This window comes from Lepisosteus oculatus, chromosome 20 (assembly GCF_040954835.1).
Source record: "Lepisosteus oculatus isolate fLepOcu1 chromosome 20, fLepOcu1.hap2, whole genome shotgun sequence".
NCBI lineage: Eukaryota > Metazoa > Chordata > Actinopteri > Semionotiformes > Lepisosteidae > Lepisosteus > Lepisosteus oculatus.
This window is the reverse complement of record NC_090715.1, coordinates 12,880,366-12,897,691: the sequence shown is the minus strand read 5'-3', so window position 1 is coordinate 12,897,691 and position 17,326 is coordinate 12,880,366. Positions and strand designations below refer to the sequence as shown.

The window sequence follows — 17,326 nt, the reverse complement described above, 5'->3', positions numbered from 1 at the left end:
AATCCTTTTAAGGACATAAAGATTTTCTCTCAGTGTAGTGGGTGTGTATCCACCTAACCTGTTGTGCGCAGACGTCTTGCTTCAACTTTTTTCAATATCAGATAACATTGTTTTTGTCTGTCATGCACACTCACAAATGCAAATTTCAAAGCCCAGTCACGATTGCATCAAACAATTTTCATTTATCAGCTACCCCACTTCAATTTCAATTCTACAGTCCTTCAAAACAGATGATCACAACATCAAAATGGCACTGCTGATGCTTTTGGCAAGCAGTCCGTAATAAAGAGGAACTTCTCCTCTGGTGGCTAATTAAAACACCATGCTTTCAAAAGAGAAGATAGCGCAACGGTAAAGGCTGTACAAGCCGTATACCTCTCATATATTGGACTGCTAAAGCGTGTACCTATCTAGCTCACAGAGAGTAATCTACCTTGCTACGTGCTCCTTGCTTCCAGATTAGGCAGATGTTTTCTCATATTTGAGAGCCCTTTTTCACAAGCTTTCATTTCTCTACACTTGTCCGTACGGTGTACCTGTAGCTTTCCGGTTTGTGCAAACCTACAGTAGCCTTTGGTAACTTTGGTAACGAGCGCATAACTCTTATTCTGGAGAAATTCTGGTCGTTAATCTCTTTTGTAAACTGTGGGATCTAGTATGAATGGTTACAGTAGCATACTGATTTAGCATACCTCACTGTCCTCCGACTGAAACCAGGATTGACTAAGTTGGGTGATATGGGTAGTTTACAGAGCTGGGCTTTCCTGGTGATGCTCAAAAATATTTTATGTTCTGCCAATTTACGTCGTCTGTCTTCCTCACCCATTCTGAATTGACTGAATTTTCAAAGAATGCAAGAGATGAGTTTCTGTTGCTGTGAAAATGTGAAAAACCGATAAGTGTAGCAGGTCTGGCTCAGAGGCGTTAATACTGTTACACAAATCTTCGAACCTATTATTCTGCTCATTCCTATTTTGGAAATTCCATCATATCGTTGTGGTAGAGGGTATAATACGTAGTTTTTGTTATGAGACCATAATGAAATCATGATTCTTTTGCCGGGACACACCCTACCCTTGAATTTCTAAAACCCCCAAGGCAAAATTATATGAGGGGGATTTTAAATCCCTACCTCACACAACAGGATATTGAAATCCAAATATGATTTCATCATTTTTAAAGCTTTCATAACCCAGTTGAGAAAATATATTCGGTGTTGTGAAGGACGCCCAGCACCCTGTAGCTGTAGCTCAGCTTTGCAGTTAGCTGAAGTTTTGAAATACAAGGCCAAATGCAAATGTTAAAACGAAGCGCAGTTTCAAGTCATCCTTAGCATAAAAAATATGAATATAGCAGAAACGTCCCTCCTCATTTTAAAATTGAATGCCCAAAAAGTCAAATGATGCATTTTGCAACACCAGCTTCCTACTGTGTGCTCAAAGTTCTGTGAAAAAAGGTTTTCCAGAGGTGTTCATTTTAATTGAGCTACTGTAACTGCGGCTTCTGCTCATTCCCCGATCTGTGCATTCCGCGCAAGACAAGTTCACTTGAAAGCTACCGATTCTGTAGCAATAAAGGTTTTAGTTCTGCATTTTTTTTTCAAAGGGGGCAAAAGTCAAACCAGCCATAAAAGGCGTTTTGACACGCTCTGTACGCGTCAGTCTCTCTGTCTCCGTCGCAGAGCAGGCTGAGACATGTGGTTTTCACAGTCGTGGATATATTTCTCCTCCAACCATCTACCTTCGTGTTGCTTCCTTTTCAAATTCGAGCCCTATATGGTAAGAAAATCACGTCGAATGGGCTGGATAGGAAGTGTGTTACGTCTGTGAGAGTCTGTGGCTCTGTGCGTGTGCCGTTCTTTTTCATGAAGTGAAAAAAAAGAGCTATTTAAAACCCTACACATCTGCAGAGGTACATCCGACGGTATGAGAAATGACGTAATAGCACGACCTGTGAGTTCAGCCGGGCGGCTAAATGCCTCGCGCAATCTGCGCTCCACCGGGGCCGCTCCCCGGCTGGTCGCCTGACTAAGTCCACCTAGGGGCTGGAGCCAGCGGCAAACTTGTGGGCCTCCGGGACGAGATTGGGAACCTGCTGTGTCAATAGCTATTACGAACAACAGTAACATAATAGCATTATCTTCACACCAAAGCTCGTCTCCGAGTGTAAAATATTTAAACCGCCATGGAAGATGGGCTGTTTTTTTTTGTGCCCAAAAGTGAAGAGAACCTGTGAGGATAGAGCCAAATACACAGTCTCCATGGTAGTAAAAGGCTTACACAGGATGTTGATTTTCCTGTACTGTAGGCCCACTTCAAGACTGCTTAACACAATCACCTTGTTGCAAAAGCATCTAGCTGTGTGTGTTATTCAGACATCTGTGCATAGGACAGTAGGAAGTAATAGGCCCAGATGTTAGGGTCTGTTCTAAATTGGTTTCCTGACATCATACCTACCTCATGCAGCCATACAAAAGGTATGATGATGATGAAAAATCCTTAAGTTTTAATTAGATTAAATCTTTTATTCAACTGAATCTTGTACTTGACTAGAGGCAACTGCTTGACTGTGTAACTTCTCTTCTTCATTGATTGATAATCCCACAATCCCCTCCTTTACCACTGGAAACACTGGACTTCCCAGCTTCCTTCCAGAACCTTGTGCTCTCATTTACACCCCAGCTCTGGCTCTTTGTGACCTACTGTAGCAAGTGTGCTCTCATCAGAGCCTAACTTGCACAAGTTCAGATTGTGATCCTGAATTACTGTGAAACCCTTATTAGTTAGCATTCATTTTCAGAGCATTTTAACATTATCTGCTGGGAGCTTGTGTTTCCTTTGAAACAACTTGGTATGCCAGTGTTTGTTCTATCAAAATGGTGCAGACCGTTTTCAAACGCTCAAAATAAATGTCTCGGCTTCCTTCCAGAGAAAGACACCAAAACCGTGCTGATTGTCAGTAAAGGCTGCTCTGGTCTGCTTCCTGTTTCAGCACAGAGGCTGCACTGCGCCGATCTGACCCTTGTAAGGGCACAGAGATGACTGACTGGCACGCAAAACTTCAAAGGCTCTGTCCTGAAACCTGCAGATTGCTCAGGCAACCAAACCACAGAACCACTTACTTGGCAGGATTGGGTTTTGCACCACATTTTGTGGCAGCAAAAAAACAAACAAACAGAGTTTCATCACAGAGCTAACTGCAAGTATTTGCCTTCAAGGCAAACTGAGTTCTGCTTGTCATCTTTTTTTGTTGTTACCTTTTTTTTTCTCTAGATTAAAAAAATATACTTAGCATGTCAGACAGAATCCAGGTCACACAGCAGACAAACTGTCCGACATCTTTTTTTCTCTGTACCACAAAAGGATGCTGCCTTTAACTGTGGCCCCTCTGTTAACTTGCCTAATCACTCTTTCCTTTTACTCTGTGCCTTTTACAATTTATTGCCTCCAAGCACTTTCTTCTGGTGCAGATTTCTGCAAATATCGAGAGAAACATAACTTAATAACAAATCAAAGAGCACTGACATTTATTTCTAAGATGGGACCAGCAGAACTGTGGTCTAACATTAGACCATTTTAATTATTTTAAAAAATGAAATCCAAACGGATGTTTGCTTTTCAGCTGACCGATCCTGGCTTTGGGAGGCAGATGGGGTGAAGAGGCACTCCTCACTAATGCTGATTCAGTCGAAGCTGCAGCAGAGCTCTGTCCAGACAGGAAGGTTTAATTAACACAGCACAACCCAGGGCACTGTGTGCTTACACTTCCCCTGTCTGTCTGAACAGTACAGCTGACTCTCGGCACTGGGGCTACCTTTTACACAAAGACACCAGTGAGATCTGCTTCATAATCATGGAACACGGCAGTCAGACTCCCGCCACTTGTGAAAGCTGTAGAAGTCACATCAACATTCACGTACAATCAATCACTAGTAGTCCAGCATATACAAGTATTCCACCAGTGTGTAGAATTCATACATTATATATAAAATAATACCTTTACTATCCTTTAAAAAAATGCAAAGTTTAAGAAAGAACAACTGGTAAACTTAGTAAGATAGTGAATGGCATTCATTTTAGATACCATAAGGTATATAGGGGTGCCCATAATTCTACAGGTGTGTGTTCATGTGCACCCTAGGGCTTCAAAATTTAACATTGTATTGCAAAACAAAGAAATCTGGTATTCATACAAATGGGACTGTGCGGAAACTCTACCAAAGACGCAATGCCAGTGCACTGACATAGGAGGCGCTACACCTGCAGGTGTTGTGGCAATATTATGCCCATAAAATTGCACTGTGCATCTTCTGGTGCATGTGTCAGCTTCAGTACCCTCTGTCTCTGTCCTCTGGAACCTGATCCCCTTGGTTCAGTTTGAATATTACCGATCTGCTATGCTGCTGAATGGCTGTTGTGCGTCTCCCAGGTGGGTCTACACTGCCATGGGGAAAGAAACAGGTCCCCTTCTATAGTATATGTTAAAAGTTTTTGGAGCCTTTGGGATTAAAACTCTATCTAAATGCAAGGGATTAAATATTCATACCAGATTTCTGTGTTAGGCATAGTTTTCACTGCACTAGTGTTCCAATAGCCCAACAGATTTCATGAGCACCTGGTGTACTGTATATAGACATACACCTATTGCAAAAAAAGAGAAGCACCTACTCAGTCTACCCGGTCATTACTTTTGTTTTTGCATGCACACTAAGGAAAGGAATTCACGTACTGCAGGGGCTGGTCAAAGCTTAGACAACATAACAGGATATTGCCGCAGAGTGAGTCATTTTCATGTTTCTAAATAATTAAATGCAACCAAATGAACTAGGATCTTGAAACAACTAAGGAAACAGAGAAGCAATTAGTAATCAATTTTGTTTTGTAGAGGGGGATTATCACAGAACCTTTTTATGCAGCAGAGATGATAAAGTTGTAACTTTCACTGCACTTGTAGAAGGAAAGAGACAGAGGTGGCAGATGCAAAGCTATTTAACGTCCCTGTGAAAAGAGAGATGTAGCGTCAATGTTTGTTCATCATGACGCTCAGAGTCCATTGAGATAACAACTGGGCTTGAGGCCAATAAGACAACAGTAGCTGCATTCTTCAGGAAATTTTACTGATTCCTTCCCCTCCCCAAACTCATACAGTGGGCTTGTCATGTTCAAGCACAAATTCACACCTTGGAATTGGCTCTTCCATTCGTTTTGAATTCCAGCCAGCTCCTTTGACTGCAGAGAGTCTGAGCAAGGACACGTGTTGCTGAAAATATCATCTGGGTCTTGCCATGCTGCACAAATAGCTGGTGACCTTCATTCAGAATTGATCTTGAAGTATTATCTTCCAAACCAATCTAGAAATGAGCAGCTCTCCAAAATATGTTTTATTGTTATGAGTACAGTCTGTGCTTTCAAGGCTCCTGTGTTTGGCAAATCTTTTGATGCTACTGAAGGTCTGTGAATAGTTCAGCATGACTTTGGAATGAGAACATAAAGGACCCATAGCCTTCAGACTAAATGTGTTTGATAACCTCGTTTTTAGTTGTGACTTTTAAAATGTTCTGGGGTTATTTTTACAAATGACCTTCACTGTGTCAGAGCTTCCTAATGTTATTTTATGAGAGGCAGAGCTATAAGAACGCTGTAGATTTTTATTTTACAATCCAATGTCAAATCTTAAAATACTTTTTTTTGCATGCATTGGAACCAGCAACAACTATACGTCCACCATGTCAAATAGTTTGGGCTTCATTATCCCTCAGACTATAGGGGGTCAAAATCAAGATTGTATTCTGTAGAACATTTTCTCTATTCTACAGTATAAAATGGGAGACAACTGCCTTCTGCATTAATGGATGACTAAGGATTGGAACATTGTTTGTAGGTCCTATTTTTTTCTATAGTACTGTAACTACTTTATTTGTCTTGCTTGACACAACAGAGTTATGTTGCCTTAAAAATAAACAGCCTAGACATTATAGCATAATTCTGACTAACACAATCCACAAAACAAAGCATCCACAAACACACCAGTAATTGGTCACCTGGACTCCTGAGCAATGCAGGGCCTCACGCACACTGTCTTGCAGAAGGGAGATCTATACAGTATGAGTCAGGCAAGTGGTGCAGGAGAGCTGAAAAGATCTGAGCTGTCTGGCTGCACTCATTTTAATGCGGCAGGATGGATCTATTTGCGCCAAGCAGCCAGAGATTCCATTTAAACAATGGGCAGAGTTTTCAGAATAAGTGTGTAAAGCAAATAGGGAACAAAGCAGAGCAGGTTCTCATTGGATGTCTTTGTTCTGTTCTCAGCCTACTCATCCATGCTCTAATTATGTCATTGTTTAACGATTAAGCAAAGGTCTGCCTTTCAACCCTCAGCTCCCTACCCCTGACCCCACCCCTCTTTATGCCAGCCCACATCCTGCTGCTGTCAGGGGTAAACTGTTTATTACTGTGATATTTTTATCTCACAGATGTTTGTCCAGAGATTGCCTAATTACAGTATGCAGAGGACTAACACCTACAGTCTGAAGCTAACGAGCACACTGTACAATACAACTCAGCTCAGTATTCTGTGCTAATGATCATGTGCTCTTTTCCCTGAGTTGTCAGTGTTATTCCTTTGGGGAACTTTAGCTCAGTCAATTTGCATGATGATTTACTAATGTACCATGCTTTTCCTATGCATTTACCTCTTTCTGGAGAACAAAGTCATTATGATTTCCATCCTTCTACTTTGATTTCATCATGACCCAGTAAACCTGCACAGGTAATATATAATATATATATATAACATTACTTCATTAACCCTTTACAATTTCTTGCATTAGGAATTATCTTTTCGCATACCCCAGCTTGCTCTCCATGAGACACACAGACAGGGAGAGAGCCTGGGGTCAGAGCGCAGGGTCTGCCATAGTACAGCGCCCCTGGAGCAGTTGGGGTTTAGGGCCTTGCTCAGGAGCCCAACGGAGTAGGATTCCTCTGCCAGCTGCAGGATTTGAACCGGCAACCTTCCAGCCACAGGCGCAGATCCTTAGCCACAGAGCCTCCGCTCCGCCCGTCATCATATTACATATTACACCATGATTCACGGTGGAAACGTTCTCTAGGAGGGATCATGCATTTGTTTGTTCTGAAGTCAAAAGACGTCACTTGACCTTTTGTTTTGTGTGATACGTTTGTACACACCAAGGCTTTCCCTTTTGTATTGAATTCATTGAAAGAATCAAAAGTATTTTTGCTATTATTCCACAGATGGATTAACGGGGCAGATAGTTCAATATCCATGGAAACACATGGGTTCCAACAAGAAACTCCAGACATGTTATCTGTCAAATTCCACGGGAGTATTTTCAACAGGAGTGTTCCTCATTGTGACCATTATCACCTCTTGCTTTCGTATCTCTTACTGTCAAGTGGGCCCTGGCTTTTAACAGTTCCATCAGCACCAGGTCACCCCACGTCCATGGCCCGAGGGCATACTGTAGGTTTCTATACCCACATCGTCCGACCCCCTGGGCCTGGGCTAACCTCCATGTTGTCCCTTTTGCCGCTACGGATAGGGTCTCATCTGCTCTCCTTGTCGTTCCACGGCTTGTCTTCCCGACATCCATGACGCCAGGTTGTCGGCCTTAACAACATGACTGGGATGTCCAGACAACGTCCAGGCTGCCACACTCATTTGGGTAAAGAAGGGCCTCCTGTTCTCAGTTTTAAACGGGCACAACATTTTGTTTGATAACCTCGTTTTTAGTTGTGACTTTTAAAATGTTCTGGGGTTATTTTTACAAATGACCTTCACTGTGTCAAAGCTTCCTAATGTTATTTTATGAGAGACAGAGCTATAAGAAAGCCATAGATTTTTATTTTGCAATCTAAAGTCAAATCTTAAAGTACTTTTTTTTGCATGCATTGGGACCAGGAACAACCATACGTCCACCATGTAAAATTTCTGAATGTTTTCTGTCACCTTAAGGCGCTCTTTTACAAAAAGTCATTATTGCACTACCCAGAGAAAAGAAACCAGCCTGATCTCGAATCTAAGAAAATCGAATTACTTGTGTCTATAACAGAGAAAGTGTTGGACCGATTTTACTGAACCTTACCAGAAAAGAGAGAAGCACAGCTGTCTCGCTGTCTGGTCTGTTTCATCCCTTCAGTCATCTGATCATTACAAGCAGTATGAGGCCAAGTGCTTTCTTGCCTTTTCATTCCAGCTTTGTAACCACCTTACCTCAAAGAGCCTGAACCAATAGTCTGATGGGCACTGTGCCTGTTCATCGTTACACAGCAGAGACAGGATCTGAGATCATATGAAGTATGGTGGCTTTGCAGTTTTGAAAGGTATTGTTCGGCTCCTCAGGAGCTGCGTTCTCAGGTTCATCAGACTGTGACTCAGGCTGTGCTGAGTAGCAGATGGCTCCCTGTCTCTGCATATCCATTAGCCCACAAACTCTCCCCAGGGGCAGTGACTTCATACCAGCATGATCGGACCCCAGTGTCTGATCACACATTACGTCAATGCTTCTCTGTTAATCACTCCCATTCTGTTTAGGGTGAGATTCCCATCTTAGGGTGGGTCCTTTCCATCCTGGAGTAACATGTAGTATAAATTTGGGGTTCTTGAGTTTAGCTGTCTTTTTTAAGCAATTCCTTTCAATAGGGTCTTAAGGACTATCAGAATGCCCCCACCCCAAACACACACACATCTCTACCATGTTGTACCATTTTTAAACTGCAGATTGAATTGCGTGTTTGTTGACTTTAAAAGCAGGGTAACAGATAATACTCAGAGATACTTCTCAGTAATGAGGCCTGTGTGCATGTCCTCTACTATATCACTCAAGCCTCATGTGCAGGACATCTCAACCATAATCAATTAGCATTACATATGAAATGCTCCATTCAAGCTCTGTATTTGTAACACAGTTATTAAGCTTTGAAAAAGCAATATCTACACTATGTATATGATCATCTGCAAAAATCAGCTATGAAAAGCTGAGAGAAAAGACTGAGTTGATGCATCTCTGAAGGACATTCCAAGTCTCCTGGGTTCAGTAACAGACACTTGGAGAGCCGAATGATTTGCATTGGCTCTAGAAACCTACACCTTTCTTGCACTTAAAGGAGTCAGTCCATGCAAAAATTCAAACTGCAAAACTTCGCAAAAAAGCCTGTGAAGACGCTTCATCACGCACAGGTGCCCTGCTCGGTTGATCTCACTCGGCTGAGAACTTTAATTTTGCTGCAGAATTGTGAAGCAGTTGAAGTTTTATGTATAGAATAATGTAGGAAAGACCAGAACTGCAGCAGTCACTTGAGAGGCCTGCAGCTACATCTCATTCACACACACTTTTCAGGTCTTCTGGTTAAGGTTGGGAAATATTCTGTAGACAGTGTGTCACAAAACACATTGCAGCTTCTTTGCTCTGATTACTCTAACTTCTCCTCTGGATAGAAGACATGCAATTTGATTGTGGTCTAATTTAGTTGCCTTGACAGGTAATTTGGTGAAGGTAACAGAAAAGCAATTTTATTAGAGGGGATCTGTTTTTATCCCCTTTTATTAACGTAATTATTATTCATGTTTCATCAACAGAGTTAATGCCTGAATGGATCTGATTAAAGTGATGTCCTTTAGCAGGCTGGCTCTGCATTTTGCCCTGTTCATTATGTATTAAAAGAAAAACAAATTAAAAGAGAAATATAAAAAGCCGTTGATCCATGATTAAAACGTTGAAGTAAGGGCTCGCTCATTTTGTACGCCATCACTTATTAAGCGGTACTCTGCGGAACACTGGAGCCATGACTCTGTCTGAGGCTGACAGCACAGGCTACAGGCAGTGCCGTCACGCCTTTGAAGTGAAATATCACCACTGCCCGAAGTGAACAGAGAAATATTGTGGAGTTACTGTCAAAAACAGTTAGCCAAAAGGCAGGTGGCAATTCACAACACAACACTCCAGTTATGAGCATCCTTCTTATTTGGTTGCTAGCAGCTTATTGATACCAATGACCTACTCCTTTCTGGGAGCATCCCAGGGAATCTGCTTCCACAACAACACAAGGCTGCCTGTTCCACACTCCCCCAGGCTTTGGTGTTGAAGCGCTTCCTGATCTCAGTCTTAGTTGCACTCCCTCCTCTTGCATTCCGGCTGCATGTGACCAGTGACCTTGCAACCTGTTTTTCCTTTGAAGTATCCCATCCCAGTATCGACCAGGCCCAGGTTTGCTTAACCTCTGAGATGTGACAAGGTCAGACTGCAAGGTGGTAATACTCCTGTCAAATACATACACTATATACATATACATTTGCACTTTTTCATTTGGTTTCCCTTTTTAAGTTTGCACTTATTTTGCTCCTTCTCTGAGGCAGCAGTGTTTTTTTTTTGGACTTGGCTAACTACTTATACTGGATAGTTAGTCACACTACACACTAATTATATTGACTAGCTAGCCAATTTGTCTTATGGAAACTCATTGCTTTATGAATATGCATTCAGGGTGGACATTAATATTGGCGAATATGTCAGCCCACTACTTTTCTTTCTTTAGAGCTCAGAGAAATAGTCGAGTTTGTGGCCCTTGGAATGCGGCAGCCTGCTTGCTACTGTTCTCAGGGCCATGGCAGGTGCCTCAGCTAAAAGATTATCCAAAGCTCCTTAAATCCTCTGTAGCTGTCCAGGATTATCCCGTTTCGGATCCTTCCACTGTCTGCGCAGGGACCTCCGAATTCTCTCCCTTTGTGCAAATATTAGGAGTTATTGGGCAGCACACATCAGAAAATACATAGTTTCCTGGACGATAACCAAGGGGTGGATTACAGTGAAGAGAACACAGAGTTTGTTGCCGAAAAGAAGCTTTTGCAATGTTGTTAAATTGCTTCACACCCAGTGTGAGAGATTCAAAGCAGAAGTGACTGTTCTGCTGTTTTGCTGTTGTTCCATAGTGTTGCACAACTAATCACATCCCAGATCTTCAAGTGCATTGTGGCCACCTTTATACTGTAAGTCAACAAGTCACAATTTCAACAGCAGAACATTGTTTATATTGAAATGATATTCTCTTATTATCCATAGTGAATGAAGGGGATATTACGAAGCAAGAAAATTAACTCATGCCTTTTTTTTAATATTATTAATACAAGCTTGTAGAGACTTCAACTTTAAAAAAGCAAAACTCAGGGAAGAAATAAATTGAAAACTGTACATAGAAACATTCAGGAGCGTGTTCATACTGAGAAAGACATATCTTATATCGTTTTAGGGAAGTGAATCTTTTCAGTCCAAGACAGAAGAGAATGTGATTCAAATCCTGACAGGCCTGAAGTCCAGCAATGAAATGAAAGCACTGTGGAAATATGACACATTCTACAAGAAGAGTGGTGGGTTTCTGCGACAAATCACCTAATAATTCTTCAAAAAATGGCTTTGTGGGATATTTCATGGCTCAAAGCTACCAGCAGCCAGACATGCAAGATACTTTCAGTTGCCTTTACTGCCTTCTAAACATTATGTTCTCGTATTTTACAATGAATACAATTTGAAAGCAATAGGTTTTGGTGACCACGAATAGAATGCTTTTAGTGACCACGAATAGAAGTGGTGTCAAGTCGTGGTGTGTGACGTCGGCTTTAAGCTCTCTTCTACTTTGCTGTAAGACAAAAACAGATCTTCCCAAGCAATAGGCTCACTTTTTGTTTTTAGCCATTGTGTACAATGTATGCAAACTGCTTGTTTGGTTTAGGCTTAATTACATAATATTCACCCACAACATGTTCTTAGCAGGCTTTCCAAGAGACCTTTCTAGGTGGAGCATTTTTTTTGGCATAGCAAACACCTTTAACAGAAAAAACAACATTAAACAAAAGAGCAGAGGACATGAACAGCTTAAGAAAATTGTAAATTGCAATGGTATTTAAAAAAACACTACCAAAATGAGAAAAACAATGCTATTTTACATTCCATAAGGTTATCTATAAAAATGCATGGTTTTGTAAAAGTTCCTGATTATGTAAATCTGTGTGTCAGTGCTGGTACAGTATATGCCAGCAGTTAGACAATGATTGCCTTTACTTAATAATCACATTCCCTTAGAAGAACAATGGGTTGATAGTGTTTATATAAACACATTCCTGCTGTGAGCTGGAAGATGGCTGGAAGGATCTGCAGTCAGATGTAATGAATGAGATCATGAGAACTAAATTCTTCGGCGTGTGGGTGGGGTTCAGGTTTCCCACTGTTCCAGAGGGCACATGAGACTCAACAAGAACCCAAAAGCTGGGCTCTTCTGAGAGCCTGAACATCTTCAAACAGTCCCAATCCTCTCCAGCAATGTACAGCACCCCTCACATCATTGATATTGGTACAAAGGTCATTCCAGGAAAATACCAATCTACTGAAATTGCAGTGAGGAATTTAAAGTGGAGAAAACCAAGGCAAATTCTTAAATAGATTATAAACCTATCTAGATTAATTTACAAAGGTGTAATGTTCTCTTTCCAGTGTGTGAAAGGGCTTGGCTTTATTTAGTTAGACTGAAGAGCAAACAGACACCACAGAAAAAGAAAGTGCATTTGTGAGTAAACAATATTTTCTCACCAAATGCATGCAAAAGTGTTCCGACAGTTCTTTGTGTGGAAAGTAAGCAGTTTTAAACTTTAATATTTAAGTTTTGGATGAGTTAATAAGGAGCTCTCACTTTCACTGTAAGTTTCCTATACAAAAGATCCCACAAAGGTGCTTGATACTGGTTTTCAGAGCTTACTGGTTTACAACGACAACCTAGGAAGTTCTTTAGGGCCACTAGTAAAACAATGACCCTCGAACACAAGAGGAAGGTAAGAAAATGATCATTCCGGACTGAAACGGGAATCTGTTTTTTATACAAAAGTATTGTGTGTATCCGGTAGCGTGTAATCAGCTCCAGTATCTATTCTAAATGAAGATGCCCAGGAATCCTTAAAGGTTCGATGCCGAATGATCCACAGATATCCACATTTCAACAAGAACCTTTCAGATATTTCTCACAAAGCACCTCTGTTCTTCAGCTATTCTAGCCCTTTGTCCAGTCCCCCACTCAGATAACATTAAACAGATGCTGACATCTAGAGAAGAGTAATATGAAAGCTGCCTGCTTCTGCCCTACAGCTTCAGCTGTTTGTTGGTGTCCTGGGGGTGAGAGGTGAGGCCGATCTGGAGTGAGCAGAGGAAATCCATTTCTTTCTTCCATCTGTTCAGGCAGCAGAGCGCTGTGGAAGCTGCGCTGTAGATCTCCTAACAGAACAGGGCAGGAGCTCCGAACAGGAGCGTGCTCTAAATCCATCATCCACAAACCTTTTCTGAAGTTTTTCAAATCGTGTTTCCAAGCCTTTTAACAAGATGTTGCATTTGGCATTTGACACCCATTGATTTGGAATTACCTCTTTTGTTTCTTCCGTGTCTCGGCTCACAACAACAGCCAACGTGCTTCACAGGGGGAGAGTGATAAAGGGTGAACATGCTTCTATAACCTACCCTTCCTCCTGGGCCACACAGCAAGCTCCACACCTCCATTTAAGACACAAAGCAGCTGGAGGAGCACACACTTTTCCTAAAGGCCAATTGACCCACCAGCATGTCTTTGGACTGTGGGAGGAAACCATAAAACCCAGGAAACTCACACAAACACAGAGAGAACGAACAAGCTCCACACAGATAGCACCTCAGGAATTGAGCTGAGGGCCCCAGAACTACAAGGCAGCAATGCTAACCAGTGTGCCACCCAGTAAGCCATTACTGGTTTCTTCAAAGTGAATATCATAAAACTCATGACACTTACAACCACAGCCAACCAGTAAATCAAAGATGCTGGAGTTTCACCATGCTGGGAGTATGTACACCATGACAGTGCAGACGAAGAGACACACCCTGTGCACATAGCTGATAATTACTCCATTAGCCCACTGAAGCAACACTAGTCATTAGCAGTTCTTTGACAATAACAGTAATTCGCTAGCGATTAAATACAAATGGGCTGCTATTGAAGGCTTCCTCGCAGACGTACCGCAGACAGTACTGATTTGAAACTGGATAGAAAAGCAAGCTGGAGTCTCTCATTTTAAGGAGTTTCCGCAGGCCTTGATTCAACACAGTTGTGTAAAAAATACTGGGAGCTTCTGGGCTATTTTTGAAATATATAATTTTCTATCAAATGAATTGGCTTTCTGAGACTAGGTTACAATACACAGCAAATAATGAATAATATTCTGATCCTTACTGGCCAAATGAGATGATTCCTTTGGTATTTGAGATAGGGAAATTATCAGTTTAAGATGTAATTAAAAATGTTTTTCTGAGCATAAACAGCTTATCGGTATAAAGGTTCAGTGTACAGTGTTAAACATCATTTACTAATTAGAGTGGCACCTTGTATGCATTAGCTGTTGCCTTGGTGGAGGCTGGAGAGGAGGAGGTCTATTTCAAGCACAGAGTAACCTGAAGTGAAAAATCTTTCCTTCCCGTTGCTTGAATGTTGTTAATTAATCACAGCTGTTGGAGTGATTAATGTGTTAATGCTGTATGTAATCATTTCACTGAATTGCCTAGTATGGGGCATCACATTCAAAAGATTTCGATATCTAGATAAGACTACTGCACTGCATTCCTCATGAAAACCTAGTCAAAGTTTAATTAAACCACCTTGCAGTTTCCACAAAATTTAACCTTTGGAATATATGTAAAGCAGCTTTCAGTTCTAAGACACAATGCTTACATTTTTTGGCAGGGTTAGCAAAATCCAATGAGGCATTGAGGCATTTCTGGTGTTATTTTTTTTTTTGCAGTTGTTTTTTTTTGTTGCTTTGTTTCCGCTGTAATGTGACATGCTAAAGGTAGCGAGCAGCACAAGACGAGACGTGTTGAATTGTGTGTGTAGATCGCTGTTGAGAGGTCTGATTTTAAAATTCTGAATAAAAGCCAAAATGTGTTCTGCCAAACTGCATTTCAGCGCGCTATTCATGAACCACTTTGTGAAAGACAAACAAGCAACCGGTTTAAAGCAACTGGTGCAAAACAGCTAACTCAGACAGGGTAAAGTTCCCTTTAACCCTTGACAGTTTTCTTGCAGAGAGTAGAAAATGATCAGGTAAATTCAACAAAGTGATAACAGCCTATGAAATATATAAAAGCATATGCTGTATGCAAAATCAGTCTAGTGTTGTTCTGTATGCACTGAGATTACAGTGGAAAATTACTGGTTTAAACTGCCTGAGTACTTTTTTTCCCCAGAGGCTGCCTCTTCATCCCTTTGTTCTCTGTGCCCAGTCTATAATTTTATGGTTTGCAGGTATTGTGCATTAACATGAGCATTGTTAATATCCCTGTGGAATATGACGATGCCATAAAAAGGAAATAGAGAAAACTATGATTAATAATATACAGGTTGGCGGGAATATTAACAATATTAGAGTATTTGCAGATGAGAGGACACCATCTAATTTGACCAAGGATCTCAACTATCAGCTTCTTGATAGAAGTCAGGATATCAGCTTCCACAACATGGCTGGAAAGGTAGTTCAGGCTGTTAATCCTGGGATTCTCAGACAAAAAAAATGTACATTGACAAGCCTACTATATCTTGAACGGGGGGTATAGAGATGTTAACTCTGATGTCCTGGTCACATTTCCCCCTGATCTTTACCAATCCCCATTAATGAGTTGGCTTCATCACTGTGCTCTATTCCCACTGATAGCAGATGTTTGGTGAGCATACTGGTGCACATCCAGGTGGGGATGGTAGTGTAGTGGGATAGGGGAGTCCCCATTACCTGTAAAGAGCTTTGAGTGGTGTCTGAAAAAGCACTATATAAGTATAAGGAATAATAATAGTAGTAATTTATTATAGGTCATAAAGGTTATTTATGTTAATGTACTCCTCTGATGTCTCCGATACAAGTGACATAATGTTGTCTGTCTTGTTACAAGTGTAAAAGATGAAATGTGCCGTGGAGCTTGTACAGACCTGGTACAAAAATAACATCATCTAAAAGAAGCAGTACAACTCCTTATTCTTTTCCATGTCGTGAGTTTGTTGCTTTTGTGTAGTGTTTTGTTCTCCTGTAGTGTGGTGGTAGTGCTAAACTCTTGCAATAGCTTCTTGTGCTGTTATAAATGTGATGCAAAAAAAAAACTTGAAATGAAAAGCTATCGTATGTACGACTGTGTGATGCCCTCAAGGGAAATGTGGTACATATTCAGGGGTGTATTTCATAGTCAAAATCAATATGGCTGTTTTATTGACAAGGCCTTGTCAAATTTAAAAGAGCTTCAATAAAAGTTATGTCCTGGTAGACTACCCCACATCTGTGCCTGTCGTACAACTTTCAACCTCTGTAGGGGCCTCTGTAGACGGTCACATTAACTGATACAGGTATGGTATGTTTGTGTCTCCTCTGTTCTGTTCTGTTTGTTTGGAACATGTGTAGTATCAGGACTGGAAGATAAGCCCTACTACAGTACATACAATATTTTCAAGTAAAATATCTGCTACCAAATCTGTGTTTTTTTTTTAAATCAAAACAGCCAAAGAAAAAAGCTTTCAAACGCTACAGTGAATTACAATGCCTTCCCAAGTGGCACCAGTTCAGTGGACAGAAAAACAAAATCATTTTGTATCATTTGAGGTCTGACACCAAAACCCAAAGGTTCATGGGCTTATCACTGTCCAAACAGCTGGTCAGCCAGCAATGTGTTGATTGGAACTATTCTGATCTTCAGAAACAATCAAACATCAGTCTAGTGCCAAGCATTGTCACCTCCTGAGAAGAATCTGAGTTCTGAGTTTAAGAGCCTCATGCTTCAGAGGATTTCTTTCTCTCCCTGTGCCTCCAGACATTTGCGGTGATATTATGTCCTGTATGCTGTACAGCATCTTTCCTGGATGAATAGAGTGATACCAGCACATCTGGTTCTCCCTCCTCATTGTCGTGGCAACAGTGCTACACTAATAACCAAGCAATCAGAGAAGAGTGAAATTGCTGGGAGAGAAACAAGACAAGTCGCAGAGAGAGTTCTTACACTCAGCAAGAATATAGTATCCGTCAGGTTAGAATCTTATTGATGCTCCAAGATATTAAGAAAGTGAATTCGTCTTTCTTGACAGTAATGCATGAAGGAACAGGTTTGTATCTCTATACTCGTTATTTTATTTGCACAGATTGGTGGGATTTGCTTAGTTTATTGGTCATGCTGTTTTGAACTATTGACAAGGCAGTGAGAACGCCCCTCTTTTCTTGTCTCCTTGGTTGCTTATTAAGCTCTACAAAGTTATATATCTGAATTGAAATA

At 41.1% G+C, this 17,326-nt stretch overlaps 1 long non-coding RNA gene across 1 annotated transcript; it reads left to right on the top strand.

The window, feature by feature from the left end:
- The first annotated feature begins 1,676 nt into the window (after positions 1-1,676).
- On the top strand, positions 1,677-15,679 carry LOC107079978 (uncharacterized). The gene is made up of 3 exons (XR_001480867.2): positions 1,677-1,778; positions 11,268-11,385; positions 13,151-15,679. It is a non-coding gene; the product is annotated as an uncharacterized lncRNA (long non-coding RNA).
- Positions 15,680-17,326: the final 1,647 nt, after the last annotated feature.